The 12,501-nt window shown below is 41.4% G+C and overlaps 1 pseudogene across 1 annotated transcript; it reads right to left on the bottom strand.

Annotated features, from left to right (window-relative positions):
* Positions 1-9,244: 9,244 nt before the first annotated feature.
* LOC308515530 (ubiquitin-conjugating enzyme E2 variant 2-like) lies at positions 9,245-9,824 on the bottom strand (annotated as a pseudogene). Its single transcript has 2 exons — positions 9,638-9,824; positions 9,245-9,385 (listed from the first exon to the last, which is right to left on the bottom strand). The product of its transcript is annotated as a ubiquitin-conjugating enzyme E2 variant 2-like (transcript).
* Between the last annotated feature and the right edge of the window lie 2,677 nt (positions 9,825-12,501).

Genomic DNA, 12,501 nt, shown 5'->3' with positions numbered 1-12,501 from the left:
GCTTAGAAAACTTCTGATTATTTTCTATTTACAAAGATGAGCTCAAAATGAGATCACTGGGGACTTTGTCACTGCAGCCCACAGCTGCCATTGCAGAGTAGAAAGGGCAAGGCTTTCTAGAAGTGCAAAGTCACTGCCTTGACTCACTGAGGGGGTCCCTGAGGTCTTAGCCATCTGCTACTGATGGCCCTGGACTGGGCTGCAGACTGCAGCCACTGAGCAATGAAGCAGGCACCCAGGGAGAATTCTGGTTCCTGAATGCAGCCAGGATGACCTTGATCTAGAAGGTCAGTTTTCCCTGGCTAGGAAGACAGTCTAGAGACAGAGAGAGCTCTGGGCAAGGGCAGGCTCAGAGGAACATTGCGATTGACTGGACGGGATAAGATAATAGGGTCTAAGTCCTCGACAGCCACTCTCCTTATTTGAACCAGGAGAGCTCTGCGAGGCCGTGGGTTTGTTTAGGTATGCAATGCTCAGCACTTCGGCATCTAGCCTCCCTCCCCTCCCTTGACCTTCTGCCACATCCTCTGGCATCATTTCCATGATCCATTTTCTCCACCTGGCCCTGGAGCCCCGGAGCCCACCGAGTGACCTGACCTCGCAAACATCCTGCTAGCCTTCTCGTGATTTCTTAGCCATTTCTCAGCACACTTGCCACAAACCTTCTTCACTCTCTGCCCTTCTGTGAGTTTGATTTTAATAAAAAGGAATTTCTTCCACTCTGACCCCCACTCCTCACACATATTTCACTGGGTCCTTTCTTTGTCTCTGTCCTTTGATCATTTATCTTCCCATCATCTCCCAATTGCATTCCTCTTGCCACTACTATGAATCAACCCTCTCTTTCCTCAATTCCAACCTCACTTTCACCCCAGTTCCTGTACTGGTCAGCAGTGACATCACCTTTACTTAAGAAATTAGGTCATCTGACATCCTCTCTTTTTCAGAATCCTGTGACTTTTCTCCTTGTCACATCTCCTTGGTTTCTGGCCATAATAAACTCCTCTCAGTAGCCAGCAGCTCGCCCTCGCCTGTCTCCTGCCCCATGCACTGCCACTCATTCCCCCAACTCCTGCATTCCTCATCATTCCCTTCAACTCTCTTCCTCTCTTTTGTATGAAAGAAGGTTTTCAACCCTAGCTGTGCGTCAAATCACCTGAAGCACCTTAAAAAAGCATAAATGTATCCCAAATAATTGAAAATAGAATTGTGAAGAGATATTCATACACCCATGTTCGAAGCAGATTATTCACAGTAGTCAAAAGGTGGAAGCAACCCAGGTGTCTGAGCACACTCAGTGTGTCTATTTACAGATGAATAAACAAAATGGGACATATACATGCAATGGAATATTACTCAGCCTTAAAAAGGAAGGGAATTCTAGCACATGCTACAACGTCGGTGGGCCTTGAGGACATTATTCTAAGTGAAATAAGTTAGTCACAAAAAGACAAATACTATATGATTCTAGTCAAACTCATAGAGACAGAAAATAGAGTGGGAGTTGCCAGGGGCAGGGCGGAGGGGGTAATGGGGAGTTGTTTCCTGAGTATTCAGTTTTAGTTTTGCAAGATGAAAAGAGTTCTGGAGGTGGATGGTGGTGATAGATGCACAACAATGTGAATGTACTTTATGCCACAGAGCTATGCACTTAAAAACAGTTAAAATGGTTATTATGTATATTTCACCACAAATTAAAAAAAATATATATTACAGAAGGAGGGTTGCTCCTTCTCCATCCCAGGTCCCCTAGCCCAGAGTCTCCAAAGTGGAAGAGAATGCTTTTCATTCACACAACAGATAGTGATTTTGGGCCAGGCACTGTGCACGGGGCTGGGATGCAGGCATACATACCCCACCCCCTCCTTACAGAGCGCGTGGCCTAGCGAGGGGAACCGGCGCTTTCCATTACAGGAGCAGGGTGCACAAATGCAAAGGGTGGGTGGGAGCCGAGAGAGCAATTTCCAGCCCTGGGGTCAGAGGGTGGATGTGGGCAGCACAGAAGGATTCCTTCCTGGAGGCAGAGCTGAGTTACCTCCACTTCCTTACCCCGCCCCCCGCCCCCCCCCCCCCCCCCCCCCCCCCCCCGCGCTTACTCACTTGTTGCATTTGGACTCTCTGCTCACTCTACAAAAATACTGGATGAGTTTAAACTTCCCCGTCTCTGTCCCTGCCTGGCCAGACTGGCTCAGTGAGGATTAAAAAATTTTTTTTTTAATTTAATGTCCCCATCCTTTTCCCAACCCTTCATGTATACATTCATCTTTTTGAAGGTGTGTAGTTAGTTCCTACTTGCCAAGCACTATGGCATTTTAGATGTGGCAGAGATAATGGGTTTACCCAGCCTTGTTTCACCCAGGGACAGATCTTTCCTTCCCCCTCCCGCCCTGTGAGATTGAGGCCCTGTGTCTGGGTTTCTGGCAAATGGGGTGTGAGAAGAAGTGATGCAGACTACTCCCAAGTCAGACCTTTAAACCCCTCCAACCCCATGCTCCCTGCTCCCTCTCTTGGCACCGACAGCAACGCCTGCTTTATGTGGACAGCCACAGAGCAAGGCCTCCTGACCAGCACTGGTCTTGCTGCGAGTGAAAAAACAAACCTTCGCAGGATAAAACCAACTGAGATCTGGGGGTTTTCTGCTGCAGCTGCTGGCTTCACGTGCCCTACTAGTTCTCCATTTCTGTTTATTCGTTCAGTCAGCACTGTTGTAGCGCCGACTGTTAGGCCTGGCAGGTAGCCTTGTAGCACCCACTGTTATGCCTGGCAGGTAGCCGCGCGGATTCTCACTACCATTTCCTCTCCCGAATCCAACCGGAGACCATCCTCCTGAGATCTGTTCTCTCCACGTTGCGGCGACAGGGCTTCTGCTGAGTTTCCTCCTAACGCGATGGCGTTCTGCATGGTCCTCTTCTCACTTACAAAACAACGGTGCTGCACTTCCAAATATGTTCCCCTTGGTGTCTCCCGCTGTCTCACGGTGTGTCAGCTCAAGGAGAGGGTAGCAGAGTGGGTGGGGAGACCCTTGCACTGTGAGGTGATGTGGATCTGACACCTGCAAAAGGAGGGGGGGAAGGAGGGTCAGGCAGGAGTCGTTGGGCTGCCCGACGGCTGCTCTGCGAGTGCTGGTTCCAGACTCCCCTGGGGGGCAGGAATGACGCGGCCCTTTCCATGCCCTGACCAGGCCAGGAGCAGCCCCGGAAGTGTCCCCTCCGCTTGACCTTTGAGGTGGACGCTGGAGGGGCAGCGGCTGGAGGCTGTCCCCGCCACACTCCTCACATCCGGTTCTTTCAGAGGGAGATCCCGGGTGCAGCGCCCTGGCTGCCACATCCCTCTGCTCCCTCTGTCTCCTGCTCACGCTGTTCCCCCTCTTAGAAGCTCCCGGTTTCCCGCGTGTCCACTGACACTTCCTGGGAGGTGAAGTGCAAGACGGGACCATCTGGGAGAGTGCGCTTGGGATGGCGCCTCAGCTCAAACCTCACCTTCCCTGTGAAGCCCGTGTGCCCCCACACATCCCTGCTCTGGAACACTCGTGCTCCCACCGCTGCCTCAGCACTTGCCAAACTCGGTTCTTAAAGAAAAGCTTATTTTCCCCAATGGCGTGCGGGCATTACACACAGTTATCTCCGCATTCCTATAGCTTGCTACTATATGAGACGGACAGTGGGGGCTCAAGTGCTTGTTGGATGAATTATGTAGAACTAATTATCGGGCTGATAATGTAGAGTGTGGAAAACAGAAGAAGCTGGGAGCAAAGGCGTCGTGTCCAAGTCCTCGCTCCAACACTTACTGGCTCTGTGAACTCGGGCAAGTTACTCAACACCTTTGACTCTCATTGTCTTGTCTACAAACAAGAAAGTGACTTTGATTACGTATCCACTTGAGGGTAGGCATCTCACGTGTGATCATCAGTGGGAGTTACCTGTCTACCCTCATGACTAGGTCGGTGGTTGGCAAACTGCGGCTCGCGAGCCACATGCGGCTCTTTGGCCCCTTGAGTGTGGCTCTTCCTAAGCCTTAGGAGTACCCTAATTAAGTTAATAACAATATACCTACCTATACAGTTAAGTTTAAAAAATTTGGCTCTCAAAAGAAATTTCAATCGTTGTACTGTTGATACTTGGCTCTGTTGACTAATGAGTTTGCCGACCACTGGACTAGGTTATTGTGAGCATCAGCAAAAACCCTGCATTGACACATGTACCAAGAGGTCACTGGTTCGATTCCCGGTCAGGACACATCCTCGGGTTATGGGTTCAATCCCCAGGTGGGGGTGTGCAAGAGATAGCTGATGGATGTGTCTCTGTCATCGATGTTTCTAACTCTCTCTTCCTCTCTCTTCCTTCCTCTTTCTGAAATCAATAGAAAACTGTTTTTTAAAAGAAGCTTTTGTTAAAAAAAATTTTTTTTTTAAAAAAAACACCATGTACAAATGCTCCAAACTGAAACAACCTGAGAAAACATTCTGTTTAGCAGTGGCCTAGCTGGAAACATTAGATTAGCAAGCAAACCCTCCATGGATTACAAAATGCTGTAAACAGGTCTCTAGCAATGTTTTTGACGGCAGATCTAGGACGAGGAGACTGCCAGGAAGACAGCTGTCTCCTCTGCTGACTCTTACTCATAGCGAGCACTTCTCCCCTCCAGACGACAGCCACGAGAGTAAGTAACCCTCAGCCACAAAGGCACCGAGTTTAGCTGATGTGGAAGGCAGGGTGCTGTGTACAGGCGATAGGCATACACTCCCTGTTGGGATCTTTGCTGCACTCTCCAAATGGTCATTTCTAAAACTCTCCTCAAATCGCCTATTCCTCCCCACTTCTATTTATGGCCTTAACTCACACTTATGGCCTTGACTCAGAAGGAAATTGCTTCATTTTCCCACCACTACGTTCCTAAGCCTAAATGAATCTGTACCCATCTCCTTATTCCTTCTCGTTACCAGAAAGGAAGAAACCTTCCCATGACTAAGGCCAGTCTCTCCACTTGACTTCAGAAGCCATCTCCTCTTGTCATCCCAAGAACTTTTTCTTCCATCATTATTCTCCCCCGTTTCCAGGGAGTCATTCACATTGGTATAACAGGCTTGAGCATCTCTGAAATTTACATGCAGACGAAAGCTTTGCCATCACAGTTTTAGCCTCTTCCTTAATTCGCCAAGGTTATCTGCACGCGTGCACATTTCTTCTCCCCTACTAACTCATTTCCCTCTACTACTGTAAATTTTAACTTAATATACAGAAAAAACTATGAAAACCAACACCAGTATTCTTATGTGCATATTTCATATTCCAGCTCCCTGCAACTCAGCCAAAGGTAACCACTATATGAATTTTGTTTTTACCATTCCCTGGCTTTTTTCTTAATCACATGTACTATCAAATAATGTACATGCAATAAAATTCACATAATTTAAGAGTACAATTCAATGAATTTTGCTAAATATATACCATTATGTAACCATCATCATAATCATAATCTACCACATTTCTTTTACCTCAAAAAGTTCTCTCTTATTTCTTTGCAGATAATTTCTCTCTCCACCCTCAGCCCCTAACAACCACTTATTTCTGTAAGTATAGTCTTGCCTTTTCTAGAATTTTGTAAAAACTGAATCATACAATATGTAGCCCTTTGTGCTTGACTTCTTGCAGTTAGAATAATAATTTTGAGATTCACCCATGTTGTTAAATTATATATATCTATACTAATAAAAGGGTAATATGCTAATTAGACCAGGAGACCTTCCGGGCATCCTTCTGGACAAAGCCATGGTGGCAGGGCTGAGGCAGAGGTGGTTAGGGGAGATCAGGCCAGCAGGGGAGGGCAGTTGGGGGTGAGCAGGCCAGAAGGGGGGACAGTTGGGGGCGATCAGGCCAGCAGGCAGAGTGGTTAAGGGGTGATCAGGCAGGCAGGCAGGCAGGTGAGCAGTTAGGAGCCAGAGGTCCCGGATTGTGAGAGGGATGTCTGACTGCTGGTTTAGGCCTGATCACTGTGGGATGGGGCCTAATCCAGCAGTTGGACATCCCCCGACGGGTCCCAGATTGGAGATGGTGCAGGCCGGGCTGAGGGACACCCTTCCCGCCCTCCCCCCACCCCCCACCCTGTGCACGAATTTTGTGCACCGGGCCACTAGTATATATATATATATATATATATATATATATACACACACACACACACACTGAGTGGCCAGATTATTATGACCACCTGACTTTTGTGGGCAAATTAGCTATAATTTCACGCTGAAGTTGCTAGAGGGCCAGACCATTATAAATAGGGAAGCAGGTTGTTTACCACAACAGTAGAAGTGATTTTTTTCTGAAGATATGGGTAAACAACACGATTTAACAGCCTTTGAACATAGGATATATACATATACACTGAGTGGCCAGATTATTATGGCCACCTGATGTTTGTAGGCACTCAATGTATATATAGTATAATTCCTTATGCTGAATAATCTTCCATTGTATGAATATACCACAATGTATTTATCTATTCCACCAGTTGAGGGACATTTGGATTGTTTCCAGGGTTGGGCTGCTTTGAATATTCAGGTACAGGTCTTTATGTAAACATATGTTTTCATTTCTCTTGGGTAAGTACCCAAGGATGGGATTGCTGGGTTCTATGTTTAACTTTTATAAGAAATTGCCAAGCTTTTTGCAAAGTGATTGCACCATTTTTTCATCCCCAGTGGTAATGTGTAAGAGGGCCAGCTGTTTCATCATATTCTCATTGGCTCTTGGTCTGGATGATCTTTTTAACAGTAACCATTCTAGTGAGAATATAGTAATAGCTCAATGTGGTTTCAATTTGCATTTCTCTACTGGCTAATGATGTTGAGCATCCTTTTATGTGTTTGTCATCTAAATATTTTCTTTGGTGAAGTATCTTTGCATATAGTTTGCCCATCTTTTAAATTAGATTTTTGTCCCCTTATTAAGTTATAGGACTTCTTTATATATTATGGATACAAGACTTTTTTCCCCAAAGTGGGAAATAAGTCATTAAAGAGATTGATCTAGAACATCAGTAACCATCAGACTACTATATATGACATCAATGTAATTCAACTCAACCCCCTTAACAATTTAAAAGTTTTAAGAATGTATTTCAAGGTCATAATTCATTTCAAACCAATTTTCATAAAGTCACATGCACTAATTTGTATCTATATATTCTCTATGTGTCATTTTAAAGCATCTCAAACATCTTTGATAATTAAAATTGAATAGCCAGTTGAATTTAAAAGTTTAGACAAACTGTCATCGACTTGAATATATTATTTTTATGAAAATATATTTTTATTGATTTCAGAGAGGAAGAAAGAGGGAGAGAGAGACAGAAACATCAATAATAAGAATCATTGATCAGCTGGCTGCCTTCTGCAGGCCCCACACTGGGGATAGAGTCTGCAACCCAGGCATGTGCCCTGATCAGGAATCGAACCGTGACCTCCTGGTTCACAGGTCGACACTTAACCACTGAGCCATGCTGGATGTGCTTGAATACATTATTGACCACAAAAAGGTAGTTCAAAGCTTTACATTTGAATGAACTTGATAAAAACATGTCAAGGCATGTTTAAGAAATTTGTCCTTGTTACCTGACCACCTTTCTATTTTGATCAGTGAATTCTGTAAGAAAAGAATACATTCAACAAAGTAGTATACATAGTGCTTTGAAATGAAAAACAATAACTTGAAACCTCACATCACTTTGGTAAAGCAGAACATCAGTTCAGAATTACATATGCCAAAGTGAGACAAGTGGAATGGATGAAATTAATCCAGTTGGTATTAAAAGCATTGGAAGAAGAAATGTCACAGAAAAATAAAGAAGAAAAGATGCTATGAAAAAAGTTGAATGTACATTTGGATAATTTACAGTCTGTAATTATATAAAAATTGCTATAATTCAAACATCGTTCTCACATATTTCTGGTGAAATCAAAGTCAAAATGTAATATGTGGGATTCCTCCTTCTCCAAAGAAGAAATTAAAATAATCAGGTAATTTGTTCTCTGAAATATTCTGCAAATTCCAATTTACAAGAAGTATACAAAATAGGATAAACAAGTGTGTATGGATGAAAGCTATAATAATTCCAATTTTTGCTGCCTTGGCAAGGTATTGTACATATTCCACATCAACAAAATAGAAATGACAGTTTGTGAGGACACAATCCACATTTTATTTACTTTTTTTAATTGAAGAAAATTTTAAATTTTTATTGAAGTCTCTCAAACAATACTAAATGTAAAATAATAAAAAAAATTCTTTTAAGACTGACTTTAATCCCTAAATCATACCTTCATACACCTATTTCCTTTTTGCTGATTTCACTTAAACTTATATGCATGGTTTGTCAAACAAAGACTGTAAACAATTATTTACCATGTCTGTTACATGTAACATATAGAAACAGCTTTTAATAGAAATTCATCAACCTTTCTCATGACATTTTAAAATTATAAATACAGGTATCCAAACAATCCTGAACATATTTTTTATACTACTGGGGTAGTGAGCACTCACACCACTTCAAAAATTAAAACAATTTGTAGTAATATTCATTGCACCTGCTACATGAAATAATTTAAATAGAAGCTCTTTCACTAAACAAGATGGATAAAGCATGCCATTTCCCTTTTCCTTCTTGAGATTTTTACTTTTTAGAAACACACATGACACTTCTCACCATACATTCATCTCCAGGTTTAAGTTAATTTTATTTTTTAAAATATTTGTATTGATTTTAGAGAGGAAGGGAGAGGGAGGGAAGGAGAAAGGGGGGGGGGGGAAGAGAGAGAGAGAGAGAGAGAGAGAGAGAGAGAGAGAGAGAGAGAGAGAAACATCAATGATGAGAGAGAACCATTGATTAGCTGCCTCCTGCACACACCCCACTGGGGATCGAGCCCGCAACCTGGGCATGTGCCCTGAACAGGAATTAAACTGTGACCTCCTGGTTCATAGGTTGACGCTCACTGAGCCATGCAGGTTGGGCCAGGTTTATGTTTAAATGACAGATCCTTACAAAAGTGTCCTGCATTTTTCTTCCTGTTATCTGAAAACATAATGTGTGTATATATATTAAACATATTCTTACACATGCCCAGGTCATGTTCACCAGCTGGAATTCCTTTACTTAATGTGTGGGTATTTTGCATTGTGACATTTAATTAAGACATTAACGTGAGTAGAAGACTATTGATTTAAGACAAGTTTGAGCTCCACTAAAATTAATTGTTGTATGTTTGTCCTTCTGGTGGCTGTGGAATTCATATTTTCATTGGACATCATTAGATATCTTAGTTCTTAAAGTACAAGTTTAATGCTATGTGAATTTTACCATTTTGCTAACACTGCTATGCTCCCTGCATCTGTCATTCCTCTGGAATTACTTATTCCATTCATATTAATTTTGGTTGCAAATCTAACTGATGGAGGGGCTTCTGGGTATTTCAGTCCCTATGCTGTTTTCAGGCTATAATTCTGTTTTCATAATGTGTCTTTTCTCCTCTCTGTCTGAATGTTCTCCATCCCCATTACCACCTTCTGAAATCCTACCTGTCAGTTCTTCAAGGCTCATTGCAAAGGCAACTTCCTCCACTGTTCAGCCTTCCTCAATTATTCCAGTCTCGGTGGCCCAATAATCATGCCTGCCCACCGTATAAGTGTCATGACTTTATCATCTTTAAGGCCCCAGCTAACCGTACCATTGCCTACTTTTTGTCCTTCTTCAAGCTCCTCCAACAAGGGAAAATTATGAGGAACTTGAACTCCTTTGCAGCAGTATAGATGGATGCTGGGGAGTGTCATGCTAAGTGAAATATATGCCAGTCAGAGAAAAACTGAATACAAGTGTTTTACCAGATACATGTTTTGCAAACTTTTATCCCAGTTGGTGGCTTGGCTTTCCATTTTTTTAACAAAGGCTTTCCAAGAAAAAAATGATTTTAATTTTGATACAATCTAATTTATTGATTTTTCTTTTATAGTTTATACTTTTTGTGCCCCATCAAAAAATATCTGCTTACTCAAAGTCATAAAGATCTTCTAAGTTTTGTTCTCTATATTTTTAATAGTCTTAGCTCTTAGATCTAGGTCTATGATACATATCAAAGTTAATTTGTGTGTGTGTGTTGTAAGGTAAGGGTCAACTGTAGCATCATTTGTTTGAAAAGCTATCCTTTCCCCATTGAAATTCTTCAGCACTTTTGTCAAAAATAAATTGACCATATATGATTGGGCCTGTTTCTATCTGTTTCCATTGGCCTATGTGTCTCTCCTTATGCTAATATCACATTAGTTATACAGTAAATCTTGGAGATGTAGAATAAGTTTCTTTTACTTTTTCAAATTTATTTGACTATTCTAAGATTCATTTTCTATGACTCTTGAATCAATTTGTAAAATTCTACAAAAAATGCCTGCTTGGAGACTCTACCAGAAAACAGACCCTATAAAAAATCCAATGGAAATTCTAGTGTTGAGAAGTACCATACTGAAATGAAAAGTTTACCAGAGGAGCCCATCAGAAGATTCGACTTGAAAAAAGAAAGTCAGGGAGCTTAAAGATAGGTCAATAGAAAAAAATCTGTGGAGTTGGGAGGGAAAAAAGATAAAGAAAAATAAACAGAAACGCATAGACCTGTGTGGGATCATATGAAACAGTCTATTCCACATCTAGTTGAAATTCCAAAAGGGAGGTAAGCAGAAGGGGCAGAAAATATATTTGAATGAATAAAGGGTAAAAACAATACAAATAATGCTTGACTTCTTGTCAGAAACAATAGAAGCCTGACAACATTGCAATGGTGATTCAGATGTTAAAAGAAAAATTTGTCAACCAAGAATTATATATCTAAACTATTCTTAAAAATGAAGACAAAATAGAGATAATTCAAAATAAACAAACTGAGGGAATCTGTTGCTAGCATATCTGCATTACAAGAAATGCTAAAGAAAGTCCATCGGGCTAAAGGAAAATGACACCAGATGGTAATTCAGATGCAGAGGGAGAAAGGGAAAACACTGGAATTGGTAAATATCTGTATAAATGTGAAAAATTATACTTGCTTATATATTTTCTCTTTTATTATCTTAATTTCTTTAAAAGGTACATGAATCTTTAAAGCAGACATTATACACTTTATCATGAGGTTTACAACATACATGCTAGTATATGGCAGTGATAGCACAAAAGGAAGGGAACTGCTACTAGACTGTTGATAAGCTCCTGTATTGTGTCGGAAGTACATTAGTGTTTACTTGAGGTAGACTGGGATAAGTTAAGGATGCATACTGCATCTTTAGAGGAACTACTAAAATATAAGGCAAAGAAATATAGTTATCAAATTCACAGAGGGGATAAGATAGAATGCAAAATATAATTTTCTCAGCACAGAAAGTAGTAAAGAAGGAACAGAGAGCAACAACAACAAAAAAGATGAGATAAAAATAAAAGAGCAAAATGGCCTACTTCAACCAACTATATTAATAGTTACATTTATATGAATGGGATAAACACTCCAATCAAAAGTCAGAGATTATTAGATTGGATTTTTAAAATCAAGGCTCAGTATATGTTTTTTTTACCAGAGATGCACTTTAAATTCAGTGGCACAGCCCTGGTTGGCATTGCTCAGTGGTTAGAGCAGTGGTTCTTAACCTTGGCTGCATATTAGAATCACCTGGGAATCTTCTTAAAATCCTGATTTCTGGGCCTCATCCTCCAGAAATTGTTTCTTTGTTACTAATGTTGTGCCCCCCGCCCCCCATAACAAAGAAACAGAATTTCCAGAGGATGAGGCCCAGAAATCAGGATTTTAAAAAGATTCCCAGGTGATTCTAATGTGCAGCCAAGGTTGAGAACCACTGGGTTAGAGTGTTGGCCTGTGCACTGAAGGGTCATGTGTTTGATTCCCTGCAAGGGCACCCATCTGGGTTGCAGGTTCCGTCCCTGGCCCCAGGTCAGGGATCGTGTGGGAGGCAAACAATCAATGTGTCTCTCTCACATCAATATTTCTCTCTCTCTCTCCTACCCCTTCTCCTTTTCACTCTTGCAGAAAAACACAATGGAAAAAAATATCATTGGGTGAGGATTAAAAAAAAAAATTCAGTGGCATAAATGCTATCCAGTGTATTTTTTACTTTGGATATTGCATTTTTATCTCTAGACATCCACTTGGGTCTTTTCCACATCTTTAAATTCTCTCTTTATTATTGCTATATTTTATTCTACCTTTTGAACATATTTATAATAACTGTTTCAATGTCCTTATCTACTAGTTCAATCATCAGTATTATTTCTGTGCCTGTTTCTATTGATTGGTTTTTGTCTAGGTTCTGGGTCATTTTCCTGCTTCTTTGCATGCCTCGGTTATTTTGTTTTTCACCCAGCATCACCAAATAATTTATTTGGAATCAGAATTAAAAGAACAATGGACAGTTGTGAAATGTATGTTTATTCTGATACTTCTGACCAGTTGTACCA

The sequence above is a fragment of the Myotis nattereri genome, assembly GCF_964212035.1.
Source record: "Myotis nattereri genome assembly, chromosome: 3".
Taxonomy (NCBI): Eukaryota; Metazoa; Chordata; class Mammalia; order Chiroptera; family Vespertilionidae; genus Myotis; species Myotis nattereri.
This window is presented reverse-complemented; position numbering and strand designations above follow the sequence as displayed.